This window comes from Tenrec ecaudatus, chromosome 1, assembly GCF_050624435.1.
Source record: "Tenrec ecaudatus isolate mTenEca1 chromosome 1, mTenEca1.hap1, whole genome shotgun sequence".
NCBI lineage: Eukaryota > Metazoa > Chordata > Mammalia > Afrosoricida > Tenrecidae > Tenrec > Tenrec ecaudatus.
In genome coordinates, this window is record NC_134530.1 from 140,892,939 (window position 1) to 140,905,588 (window position 12,650).

General features: G+C 39.6%; 1 pseudogene; it reads left to right on the forward strand.

Moving 5' to 3' along the window:
* The first annotated feature begins 8,949 nt into the window (after nucleotides 1–8,949).
* On the forward strand, nucleotides 8,950–9,776 carry LOC142436957 (prohibitin 1 pseudogene; annotated as a pseudogene).
* Nucleotides 9,777–12,650: the final 2,874 nt, after the last annotated feature.

Sequence of the window (12,650 nt, forward strand, 5' to 3'; positions counted from 1 at the left end):
CCTGCTTGTGCTTTGTATGATTTCTTGTGTATGAACTCCAGGATAGATAAATCTATAGAGACAGGAGCTGGATTAATAATTACCTAGGGGCATGCATGGGAGGTTAAAGGGAAATGGATAGTTAACGACAATGAACATGAGAAGAAAATGTTCTGAAATTGATTGTGGTGATGATTGCACAAGCCTTTTTAATATGACTGAATGATTAAATTGCATGATGTACAAATAATATGCCATTAAAACTATTAAAAACAAAACAACATCAGAGGTTACTGCTTACTTAATTTGAAAAATAATGAATTTTTACTATATATGTATATAAATTACATATATATATAAAACTTAGGGTAAGTGTGTTCATTGAGTCTTGCTCTAAACACTTCCTTAGCTCTATACAGGTTTTATGCTGAAGGAACAAGTGACCTGCTCTATTCACATGAACACAGATAACAAGAAGATCATCATCCATTCCCCACAGCTGCCTGTGTCATCTCAAGGCTGGAGGAATGTTATAATGGGGATAACAACAAGATCAAAGGGTGTCATACCATATATGAGGGTAAGTAAAAAATATATTGCTATTAGGATTTCATTTTTTATATGCACAGGTTTATTAAACAAAATGTCTAAATAGCTCTAACAATGGATGGCTGCAGACACATTTTTTTCCAGTAATACACTTGTTTTAGTCTCAGAAGGGTGCCTTCAAAAATGTTAAATCTAAGTAGGGATTTCAGAAGCGATCTTCTGGCCCAATTAAATTCCAGGCAGGAGTCAGCTCAAAAGGTTATGGCAAACTGGTTTTTGCTTTTGGTTGTTTTTTTTTTAATTCCAAAAGATTAATTGTGATAGATTTTCTAGAGAGACACGGGATAACCATGAGGGCTTATTAGAAAGAAGTTTTAAGAAGCCAGGACATTTATTCAGGGACTTTTTCCCCTGTCATAAAATATCTATTCGTTCTTCACCAGTAGCAAGGGCTATCTTGTAAGAATTTCATTGGAAAACCATACCCCATTCACTACATAGCCTGATATGACACAGTCAAACTTCATTTTGTTCCCAAAACACAAAGATCATTTCAAAGAAACACAATTACAATCCCTCCAGAGAGTCAAAACTTCCATTTTAACGTAGGGGAAATCAACAAGGGCAAAATTCTGGGAAGGGTTAAAGAGATGGGAACAATGCTTTGAGAAGTATATGGAGATAACTAGATAGAGAATATGTAAAAAAATAATAAATTCACATTTTGATATTTTATGAAATGCAGGTTTCTATGATTTTGTAATAATAATTTTTAATGTAGCAACAAGTTTTTACTGCCCTTGTATTCCCAAATCATAAGCTCTGAGAACTTTCGGCGTCAGCTTCACTTTCACATATTACAATTATCCACAACCATGCTCCTAAATATCTAGGTGTTAAAGCTAAAGTCTACTCAGAGGAGATCCACAACTGTTTATCTCCCAGAGGCTAACAGCTTCCTGGAGGAAGTTTAATGCTCCAGGGACCTGGACCAGCTCTCAAGAGTCTCAAGTCCTTCGCATGATATTGAAATAGACGATTATAAAGTGGAAAACAAAAGAGCAAAATGAGCTGGTGTAGCTTCCCAAAGGACCACACCCTTTCTAGGGAAGATCTTAGTATTCGCCCTCATAAATCCCACATGCGAAAATAGCCTCATAAAGGAGACAGAAAAGAAACCAAAGAAAGAAGTCGAAGAAAAAGACAGATGCATTTGAGTGGAATCATACTTAATGTAATAAATAATGCACGTCATAAAATATGTATTTATGTAGTAAACACACAGTGTACCACCACATCAGTCACGAGAATCACCCTGGTTTGGGAACTGAATAATAAATATAGGGCCTTAAAATATCTGACTGCCAAGATGGATAAAAGAGTGAAGAAGGCAGCAAATACTGACCTCAGACTCCACAGCCTTTGCCCGCTCCTGGGGGAACAGACACCGCGGATGCTGAGTGATTGGGCCGCGGAGAGAGCCACAGACACGGAGTCACTGAATAATGGATATCCCTGGGAGCCCTCGGTGGAGGCTGCCATCAGGGGTGGTTGGGGATATGAAGAACCGAAAGGGTCTTGGGGGAGCAGGGCTTGGGAGTTGGCAGAGCGAATGAGATTGACCATAAATCTTTCAATACCCAAGGAAACAGGCTACCAGTGAAAGGACTGCACGCATTTCAGTAAAGAAACATCTGTTCCCTGGCTGCAATCGTGACTGCACAGAGGCTATCAGATCCAGCCCGAGGAAGACCGACGAATATCACTCATTTGAAACAATTCGTAGTTGAACCTTCTCTTGCAGATTAGTACGCATTAATTGACAGGGGAAACGTTGCTGGGAATTTCCAGAACACTTTCCAAATGGTTAAACAGAGACACGTTATTGATCATAAAAGGGCTCCTAATGCAAAGGGAGGAACGCTGAGGTGGCACTCCTGTCGACAGTAGGTTGCAGTGTGCGGCGATCACGTTCCCTCTCCTATCAAGCTTTCAGAAGGCTGTTGGCTGTGTCGCGTTATCTTCCCATGCTGACACATGTAATCTAACATTCTCACTTTGCCACAGGGGGAACAATGGCTTGACAATTTGATTACAGTTTCCTGTCAGCTCATGCACGGAATATTTCTGTGAGCTTTCAGCAATTGCAAAATATTTTGATTTTGATATGATAGCAATCCATGATGAAAAATGTCTTTGAAATATTGATTTCTGATAACAAATCAAGATCTGCATAAAGAAAACTACCGTAAATGCCTGTGAATAAGCACTTGTTAGCTCACAGAAGGAAAGGGCGGGGGAGGGTGTAATAACCCAATGAGAAAGAAAGGGACTTACATTACAGATACACTGAGGGAAGTGGCGCTTGTGAGGAAAGAGCTGCCAACAGTGTTCAGTGGACTGGTGGGGACAAGCAAATTAAACTTCTATTGGCCCATTATATAGAACTAGCTTATTAATATCACCTAAAAAGTACTTGTCCTTCAAACAACTAAAGGTTCTTGGATACAAAAACTGCAAGAAATTGTATAGGAAATGTAAATAAACAATGAAACTTTCTTAAGTAAAAGGCAAAACATCTCTTCATTTTACAAATAATTGTGTGTATGTGTGGGTGTGTGTTTAAATGAACTAACCTCAACCATTAAAGGTCATATCTATATGTAAGAATTTTTGTTCTTTACTAAAAAAAGTGGAGAAAAACTTTCTCAATATGAGTAAGATTGGCTCTCTATGACCCTTAATAGAGATGTGAAATAGGATTTGTCTTGAATTATCGACCTTTCCACCAAAATGAGAATATGCCAAGAAAGGCTTTCACATTTTCTTTTTTTGGTGTTATTATTCTCCATAAATCAGTCATTCAAAATAGTTACCATGAGCATTTTAGGCACTTAGACATGATAGTAGTTTTCCACAGGAGAAAAAATTCTAAAATTATTTCGACAAATGAGTAAGATAGAAATGGACACAAGATCAGTCTGAAAGTCATGGAATTTTAAATGGAGGAAAATGTTCTAAAATGAAAACCTATTACTGGAGCCCTGGAGCTAAAAGTAATTTATAGGTAGACCAGTAAAACATGTGTACCTCAATAATGCAATCAATCACTTTACCTAAAATCTAGCTGATCAGCAATGTAATACTCTAGCATGGACCTAGGGTTTTTTTTTAAGCGGCTGTTAGTCAAATAGCTTTTAATGACTTCTACTTTTGGACAATAGGTAAGGTTATTTATATCTATAATTTGTCCCACATTTCTTCTTTAACAAGCATATGGTGATAAATGCTGACATTACTTATATCCTGGGTATGAGACATAGGTTTTGAAAGAAAACTTATTAGTGTCTTCTGAGTTTTTATAACATACATAGCCATGTGCCTGTGAACATGCTTCGGTTCCAAAATCAAGGTTGTCATGTAAAAATTGGCGTTTTGATCAAGTGAAGGCTAACCACACTGGATCATAAAATGGAGGATGATTACCTAACTGCCAAATCACATCATTTACATATCCGCTGAATTTCATCACTACGTAACTTAAGCAGTATAAGCCAAATTCTCCCTCCAAGAAAAACTCCAAAGCAAACTCACTGCCATTGACTCCAACTCTTAGGAACCCTACAGGGCAGAATAGAGCTGCCCTGGTGGGTTTCTGAGACAGTAACTTTCTAAAGGAGGAGACGCTGTTGTCTTCCTCCTATGGAGGGGCCAGGTGTTTACCCATTACAAGCTGTACCAGTTCCTTACCCCTTAATATGCATACCGGCCACACACGTGTGGTTCATGTACAAAATCATCAGAGAGTATTTTTTCACTATTGCCATAAATGGGAGAGTTGGATAACAACAGTGTTGGTAAGTGAGGAGTTGGTCTATATGACATACTTCAAATGACAAAATATAGGGATTGAAAAGATTAAAGAATGAGAGTCTTGGGAAAGGGGTGGCTATAAATGGTTGCATCCAGTGTATTGCCTTTGAATCTGGTTTCCCTAACATAGCAAACTGCAGTTATGCTCCACTCATGTTGTTATGTGTATTAGTAGTTCATTATCTTTATTACTGAGTAGTATTTTACATTATCGATGAACTATAGCTTAGCTTGAATCCAGGTTTGGTAATGTCAAATAAGGCTGTTTTAAGCATTCACATACTAGAATTTTTATGTTTGTGTTTTTAAAATTTTATTTTGGTGTTGCTGTTGTTGAGAATATACACAACAAAAAGCAAATTTCTATTGTTCCTACGTGTATAATGTAGTGAATTGTGTGATCTGCTGGGTTCTTGAGTTGTTTTTCCCATTTAACATAAACACACTGCCCCCAAGCCTCCTATATAATCTGTTATTTTTGTCAATTTGAGCCATTATAGATAGTTATTTTTAAATATATGCTGCTCCCAAAGGCCATTGTTTACTACTTAAACTAAACTATTGTCCGATTTCAAGATTAGTTCAGGAACTACTTGTGGTTTAAAGTTTTTAAATGATCTGATAGCAATAATTTCAGAGTCATTCACCCCTTTATGGTTCTAGAAATTGGAAATTCATGGGGGTTTGAAGTTCTAGTCTGCATGTTCCCCACTGCTGTCAAGATTATTCTTAATAATCTTAGATTACCGAGGTCAAGAATGGTAGATGGTCTTATGGCAAAAAAAAAAAGCATGAGGACATGGAGGCGCTGAGCCACATATTCCATTCCCTCCCTTACCGTGCTCCTCCTTCCTCTCACACAGTGGTTTTTGTTTGAACATAAGGTGACATTTATTTTGGGTAAATTTCTAGAGGTGAAATTGCTAGCTTATGTGGTAAGTAAATGTTTAATTTTACAAAAACTCACAAAATGTTTTGAAACGTGGCTGTGTGACTTCTATTCATGTATGGAATGGAATGGATAGAAGTTTGATTGTTCCATGTCCTTGTCAGCACTTGGTATTATCTTTCTATGTTTTTGTTCGGGCTAGTCTCAATGATATTTGTGGTATCACATTTGGTATTGGTTTTAATATGTATTTGCCTAAAATATTGATGTTGAGCATCTCATGTGCTTAGTTGCTCTCCTTTAAACCTTCTTTAGTGAAGTGTCTGTAAAACTTTTCCTCGTTTATTTAAATTAGACTGATTTCTTTCATCATTATTATCCCCTTTGCAATAAGCATCGGTAGCTCTTTGGGAGAAAGATGATGCTCCCTCCATGTAGTCTAGCTTGGGAACCCTACCTGTGGTCACTGTGATCCTACCCAACGGCAGTGAGTGTTCTCTGTTAGGAGTTCTTATATAACATATATACAAGTTCTTCAGTAGATGTGATTTGCAAATATTTTCTCCAAATTGTGTATTATGTTATTTTTAAAATTAATTTAACAGTGTCAGTAGAAGAAAGTTTAATTAATTTTAAATAACTCCTATTTATCTTTTTTTTAATTCTCATGGGTTGTGATTTGATTTTGCATCTAATTAATCTCTGCCTAACCAAAGGTCACACTGACTTCTTATGACCAAAAATCAGGTGAGCTGTGGGATGGCATCAAGGACATTGTACATGAAGAAAACAAAAGCCTCTGAAATAAAGGGGGGGATGAAACTACCATACAGATGTCAGAAGGGACTCTTGCACGTTCTCGAGAAAATAAATTCAGAAAGGAAAATGAAAGAAATGATGAAAAGATAAAGGACTGAAGAAATTGATTGGGTTATTGGGGCCATATCTGACTTCTTCAACTTTATTAAAGGGAAGAATGGTCCCAGTCCACATTTGTCCAAGGATGATTCTTATGACTCAGAGGTAAAACACGCCTCTGCCTTCTATTCTTCTTTATCCTATTCTGACACGAACGGTTCACCATTCTCCCAATGACACTTGACTTCTTTGCCGAGCTTAATAACCAATTGCAAAAGCCACACAGAACTCGTAGATAATATGATTATGGGGATTCTTTAGGGAAGTAAGTAGGTTACCACAAGTCAGCATCAGATAACATTAGGGATATACTTTTGTCTACTGGGCCTCTTCTCAACCATCTGGCAGGCACATCTCTCTCTCTGGTCCTTACATTCTCAACCACATGGTCTCTTGGCCTCTGCTCCATAGCCACTCAGTTTTATTCATCCTGTAGGCCAGGCAGCGGGAAATCTACTGGTCTTTCTCAAAATCGCATCACTGCTCCTGCGTTCTCTTTCATTGTCTCAGTGCTGGTCCTCTGCTGCTGCCTCTCCAGGACCTTAGAATCCTTCATTTCACACTCTTTTTTTGGTGGTCATAGGATTCTTTCTCTTCTGGCTTCTGAGAGGGCTTAACTTTTAACCAGAGGAATGATTAAATTAATCAATTCCCATCTTAGATTATACACCATATTGCTTGTCCCCACCCAATCATTTCATGGGAATTACAAAGACTATAAATAGAAAAACCATACCAAGTAATTTTACTTCACTTCAAGTATTATACCGAAATGGGCAAAAATTATTATTAGGAGAGCAAAATGAGAAAAACTGATACAATATTCCTGAACCAGAAGGAAGTGAATAAACTCAAAACTGGGTCGCAATAGTGAAGGATTTTATGCTCAAAATATTTGAATGATGCAGGAAGAATAAAGAGAAGATGGAAGAAATGCAAAGGGTCACTGTATCAAACAGAATTGGTTGGCATTCAACCTTTTGAAAAGATAGTATATGACTAAGAACACATTGCATTGAAGGAAGAAGATCAAGTAGGACTGACAGCAGAGAAGAGCAACAGGGCTTCAGGAATTGACACAAGACTAACTGAATCGTGTCAACAAATGGATGTGGAAACACTCACTCACGAGTGACAAGAAACTTGGAAGAAGGTTACCTGACCAACCAAATTGAAGATATTCTTATTTGTTCCGATGCTAAAGAAAAGTGATCTGACTAAATGCAAATATTGTGAAATAGTTTCCTTAATATCACATTCAAGCAAAATTTTTCTGAAGATAATTGAAAAATGATTGCAGCAATATATTAACAGAGAACAGTCAGAAGTCCAAGTCAAATTCAGAAGAGTAAGTGGAGCAAGGGATATCATTGCTTATTTCATATGGCTATCAAAGAGATGTTTACATGTGCTTTATTGATTATGCTAAGACATATATGATGTGTCTTATAAAAATGTATGGATAACTTTGTGAAAATGGAAATTCTTTAACACGTAATTGTGTTCATATGAAACCTGTACAAAGGCAATTATTCAGACAGACCAATAAGCTACTACATAGTTTAAAATCAAGAAAGGTCTCTACTAGCTTGTATCCATTCATAATATTTTTGTCTGAATGATGAGTAAATAATCCAATAAGCCTGGACTATGTATATAAGAAAGAAAATGACATCAGATTGGAAAAAAAGTAAGTAACATCTATAATAATCAGATGATACAACCTTGCTTGCACAAAGCTAAGAAAATTTAAGCATTTACTGATGCAGGTTAAAGACTATGGCCTTCAATATGGATTTCACCTCAACTTGATGAAAACAAAATCCTCACAACTGGATCAACAGACATTATCTTGGTAAATGAAGAATATATTGAAGTTGGGAAGATTTCATTTCAGTTTTATACATAATCAACACCCATAGGAACACCAATCAAGACATCAAATAATGTATTTACATTGGACAAATCTGTTGCTGAAAGTGCTTTTTAATGTGTTAAAGAACAAATATGCCGCTATAAGAACTAAGATATACCTGACTAAAGCCATGGAATTTTCAATTGCATCACATGTATGAAAAAGTTGCATTATTTATAAGGAAAACCACATCAGTACCTGTATTTTAGTACCTTGGAATTATGGTTTTGGCAAAAAAATTCTTGATTACCAGAGACTTCCAGAAGAACAGATATGTCTTGGAAGAAAGACAGATGGATTGGCACAGAGGAGGCAGCAATCAGTTCAAAGATAGCAATGGTTGTGAGGGTCACTGTGAGTCAGGACTGGCTCGATGTCACCTAACAATATAATAACAGCACAGGGTCACGGTTCTCTTCTTTGGTTTCTTCTAGACCCAAAGCAGCTCATGACATGATTTCACATGACATGTATGAAATCACAATGATAGCTCTAATAAAGCAATGGACACGCCATATGGTTGTTTTCTAAACCAGACAGGACTATACTAATCTTCTTAATTATATCATATTTGTATATTGTGAAATCATGATCATTACCTTGAAACATAAGAATTCATACCATTACAATGGTTAATCATTTATTTATAAAACATTAATTCACTTATTCATTTATTTATCAAATGGTCTTATATGTTCTAATGACTGCTGGATGGATTTAAAAATATGGTTTTGCTTTTGATTCAAGAAGTTCACTGTGGTGCTGGAGAATTCATGTGGAGGTCAGAGTGAAAGCAGGTGTGAGTGGGCTGAAAGGTGAGATCTAACAGAAAGAAGCACACATGGCTGCCAAGGTGTTTGACTCCATCAGCAAGTTCGGCTTAGCCATCGTGGGAGGCGTGGTGAGCTCAGCCCTCTATAACGTGGATGCGGGGCACAGAGCTGTCATCTTTGACTGGTTCCGTGGCATCCAGGACATCGTGGTAGGGGAAGGGACTCACAGTCTCATCCCTTGAGTACAGAAACCAATCCTCTTTGACTGCCGCTCTCGACCATGAACGTGCCTTGTCATCACTAGCAGCAAAAGTCTACAGAACGTCAACATCACACTGCTCATCCTCTTCCGCCCGGTGGCCAGCCAGCTGCCGCGCATCTATGTCAGCATCGGCGAGGCCTACGATGAGCGTGTGCTGCCGCCCATCACCACCGAGATCCTCAAGTCCGTGGTGGCTCGCTCTGATGCTGGAGAACTAATCACGCAGAGGGAGCTGGTCTCCAGACTGATGAGCGATGGCCTCACGGAGTGAGCAGCCACCTTTGGGCTCATCCTGGATGATGTGTCCTTGATGCATCTGACCTTGGGGAAGGAGTTCACAGAAGCGGTGGAAGCCAAGCAGGTGGCCCAGCAGGATGTTGAGAGAGCCAGATTTGTGGTGGAAAAGGCGGAGCAGCAGAAGAAGGCGACCATCATCTCGGCCGAGGGCAACTCTAAGGCCGCCGAGCTGATCACCAGCTCGCTGGCCACTGCCGAGGACCAGATGTTCGAGGTGCGCAAGCTGGAGGCGGCGGAGGACATTGCCTATCAGTTGGCGCGCTCCCGAAACATCACCTACCTGCCAGGGGCCAGTCGGTGCTCCTCCACCTGCCGCAGTGAGCCCGCCCTGCCCATGGCCGGCAGATGCGTGACACCTTCCTTTGGCCCCCGCCCCAGGAATCACTGTGAAATCTCATGGTGGCTTACATGGTGCAAAAAAATAAAGTCACTTCAGATCGCTTCCTTGAAGAAAAAAAAGTTCACTGTGTGTCAACCTTTGTGGCTGTGCACACATTGTAGGGCAGCCTTTTATCTTTACTCATTCCTGTCCCAGACCAGAATGTGGACTCCCTGAGTCAAAAAACTGACTACATCTTAAAATCAGTTACTACAGCATGGAGCAGCGTCACTGGAATGCATAACCCGGGATGAAGAAGTATACAAATCCTATGTAATGAAGGTAACAAGTTTTGTAGTACTAAGGGAAAATGTTAGAGGGAGATATTAAACATCTCTCTGTATTTTAATTTCCAGTGTCCTAAAGGCTGTGAAAGAAAGTCGTGGGGAGTTTATGTACATACTTTCATAAGCTTCCCCATTTGTAGACTGGAGGAAGGAGAAACTGCGAAAGCAACATGTAAATTGAATGCTGGAAGACAATTAGAAACCAACGTTGGGAAAAGAGCGAGAGAAAGATCAACGTTCCAGACAGGGAAGCTGCATATTTCAGGAACCCAGAACTAAATGGGCACATTTGGGGAACAGAGGAAAGTTCAAGTCAAGAGGGAATTGTGCAATAGCTTTCTAATTTGAGTTTACACGAGCCCCAAGTGTCTCTGGGTGTGCCTGAAATGGGAACTAAATTGACGTAGATATTCTAGGAACGAAAAGAGCAAAGTCTATTGTGCTTTACTATGTTAAGAGAAGCCAGATTTAAAGACCAAGCCTCGAACCTAATACCATCAAGTCCATTGAAAGATGAGGTTAGCTGCTCCCGTAAAAAAATTGAACCATATATGGGGTTGCTATGAGTCAGAATCCGCTTGGTTGCAGGGGGGTTGGTTTGTGGTTTTTAGGTACACTGAAATCATTGGACTGTTGATCTCCACTAGGGTGTCTCCGTGTCATAAGATGTAGAACTGCCTCATAGAGCTTTCTTGATTGAAATGTTTTCAGATTGCTAAGGGACACAAAACATTGAGATCTTTAGAACCAGCTGATAGATTAGTGGCTTCAAATCTGCCCACGGGCATCCTGAAGCTGTTGCTGTGAGGTGCATAGAGTTGGCTCTGACTCATCCCGACCCTATGTGCAACAGAACAAAGTCCGGTGCAGTCCTCAACGCCCCCCCAAGTGTGCGTATGCTTGAGCCCCTCAATCAGCCACTGTGACAAGTCATCTTGTTGATGGTTCTTTATCACTGCCCCCTTAGCTCGGGGTCTTTAGAGGAGCAAAACCAAGGGTGTTTGTATGTGTTATATATAGAAAGAGATTTACATTTAAAATAGTGGTTTATGCAGTGTAGAAATCATGATGTTTGGTCCGATTCAAGTGAGGCTTGTCCTGCATCATAGATTCTGATGAATAGGAATCGGAGTGATGAAGCAGAGGCAGTGAGGGGGTTAGGCTGGTGGGTGCAGAGGTCCCAAGTCAGCTGAATGAATCCACTGTTATGACTCCTGGGATAGGCAAGTGACACAACAGGAGCTCAAGGAACTGGATGCAAGAGCTAGATCGGGCAGAAGGTGAAGGGCACAAGAGGGGTTGACTCTCCTTTGTTTCCCTTATACAGAAAGAGTTATGACACCAAGGGGGTGTCATCAGGCTGTGATGCCATTGATAAGCTGAGTTGTATCTCTACCCTCACCCAGGTGTATCTAGTTGATATTATCCCTAAGTGTCACAGCACAATCCAGTGTTCTGGAGTTTCTAGTCTTTTTAAGGCAATCGGTAGATTGTCATGGTCCACACAGTTAAATGACTTAGCATAGTCAATAAAACACGAATAAACCTCTTTCTGGTACTCTGCGATTTCAGCCAAGATCCATCTGATGTCGGCCGTGTTCCACGTATTCTTTTGAACCTGACATGAACGTCTGGAAGATAGGCTAGCAGTCACCTTCAAAACAGTCACAGCCTTGGAAACCATAGGGAACAGCTCTGCTCTGCACAGATGGGGTCACCATGAGTCAGAAGGTACTCAATAGCAACTAACAATAACCTTTAGAGAAGCATATTTCCAGGAAATTCTTACATGGACCTGCTGGGTGGGTCTGAATCAAAAATATTTAGGATAATTTTTACTTTTCTTAGGAGCTGCCAAGTTGATTCTTACTCATATCGACCCTATGGACGACAGAAAAATACCACTTGCCCCCGCCCCCTACTCAACATAGTTAACATGTTTAAGCTCATGGAGCCCTGTGTCAAAGCACTCTGTCGAAGGTCTTCACTTGTACTGCCTCTGTACCAGACATACTGCCCTTTCCCAGAGCCCACTCCCTCCTGATAGCGTGCCTAAAGCTCTTGAGAAAAAGTGTCTCTGTCCTCACATCTAAGAAGCTTTCTAGCTGTACTGCATCCATGACAGATTTGTTTATTCATTTTGGCAGTTCAACATACTTTTAATACTGTACATTAGCATCATAATTCAAATGCATCCATTTTTCTTCAGTCTTCCCTAGTCAATGACCAACTTTCAGATGCATATGAAATGATTGAAAATATCATGGCTTGAGTCAGGTACATCCTAGTCTTCAATGGGACATCCTTGCTTTTCCACACTTTAAGTAGTTCTTGTGCAATTTACCCAATGCAATGCATCTTTTGATCTCTTGACTGCTTCTTCCATGAGCATTGATTGTGAATACAAGCAAAATACAAATCCTTGACAATTTCAAAATTTTTTTCTCTTGATCATGATCTTGGTAGTGAAATACAAACCACTGTTTCCAAACAAAGGCCTTGATGCTTACCTTAAAATGAAAGCAAAGC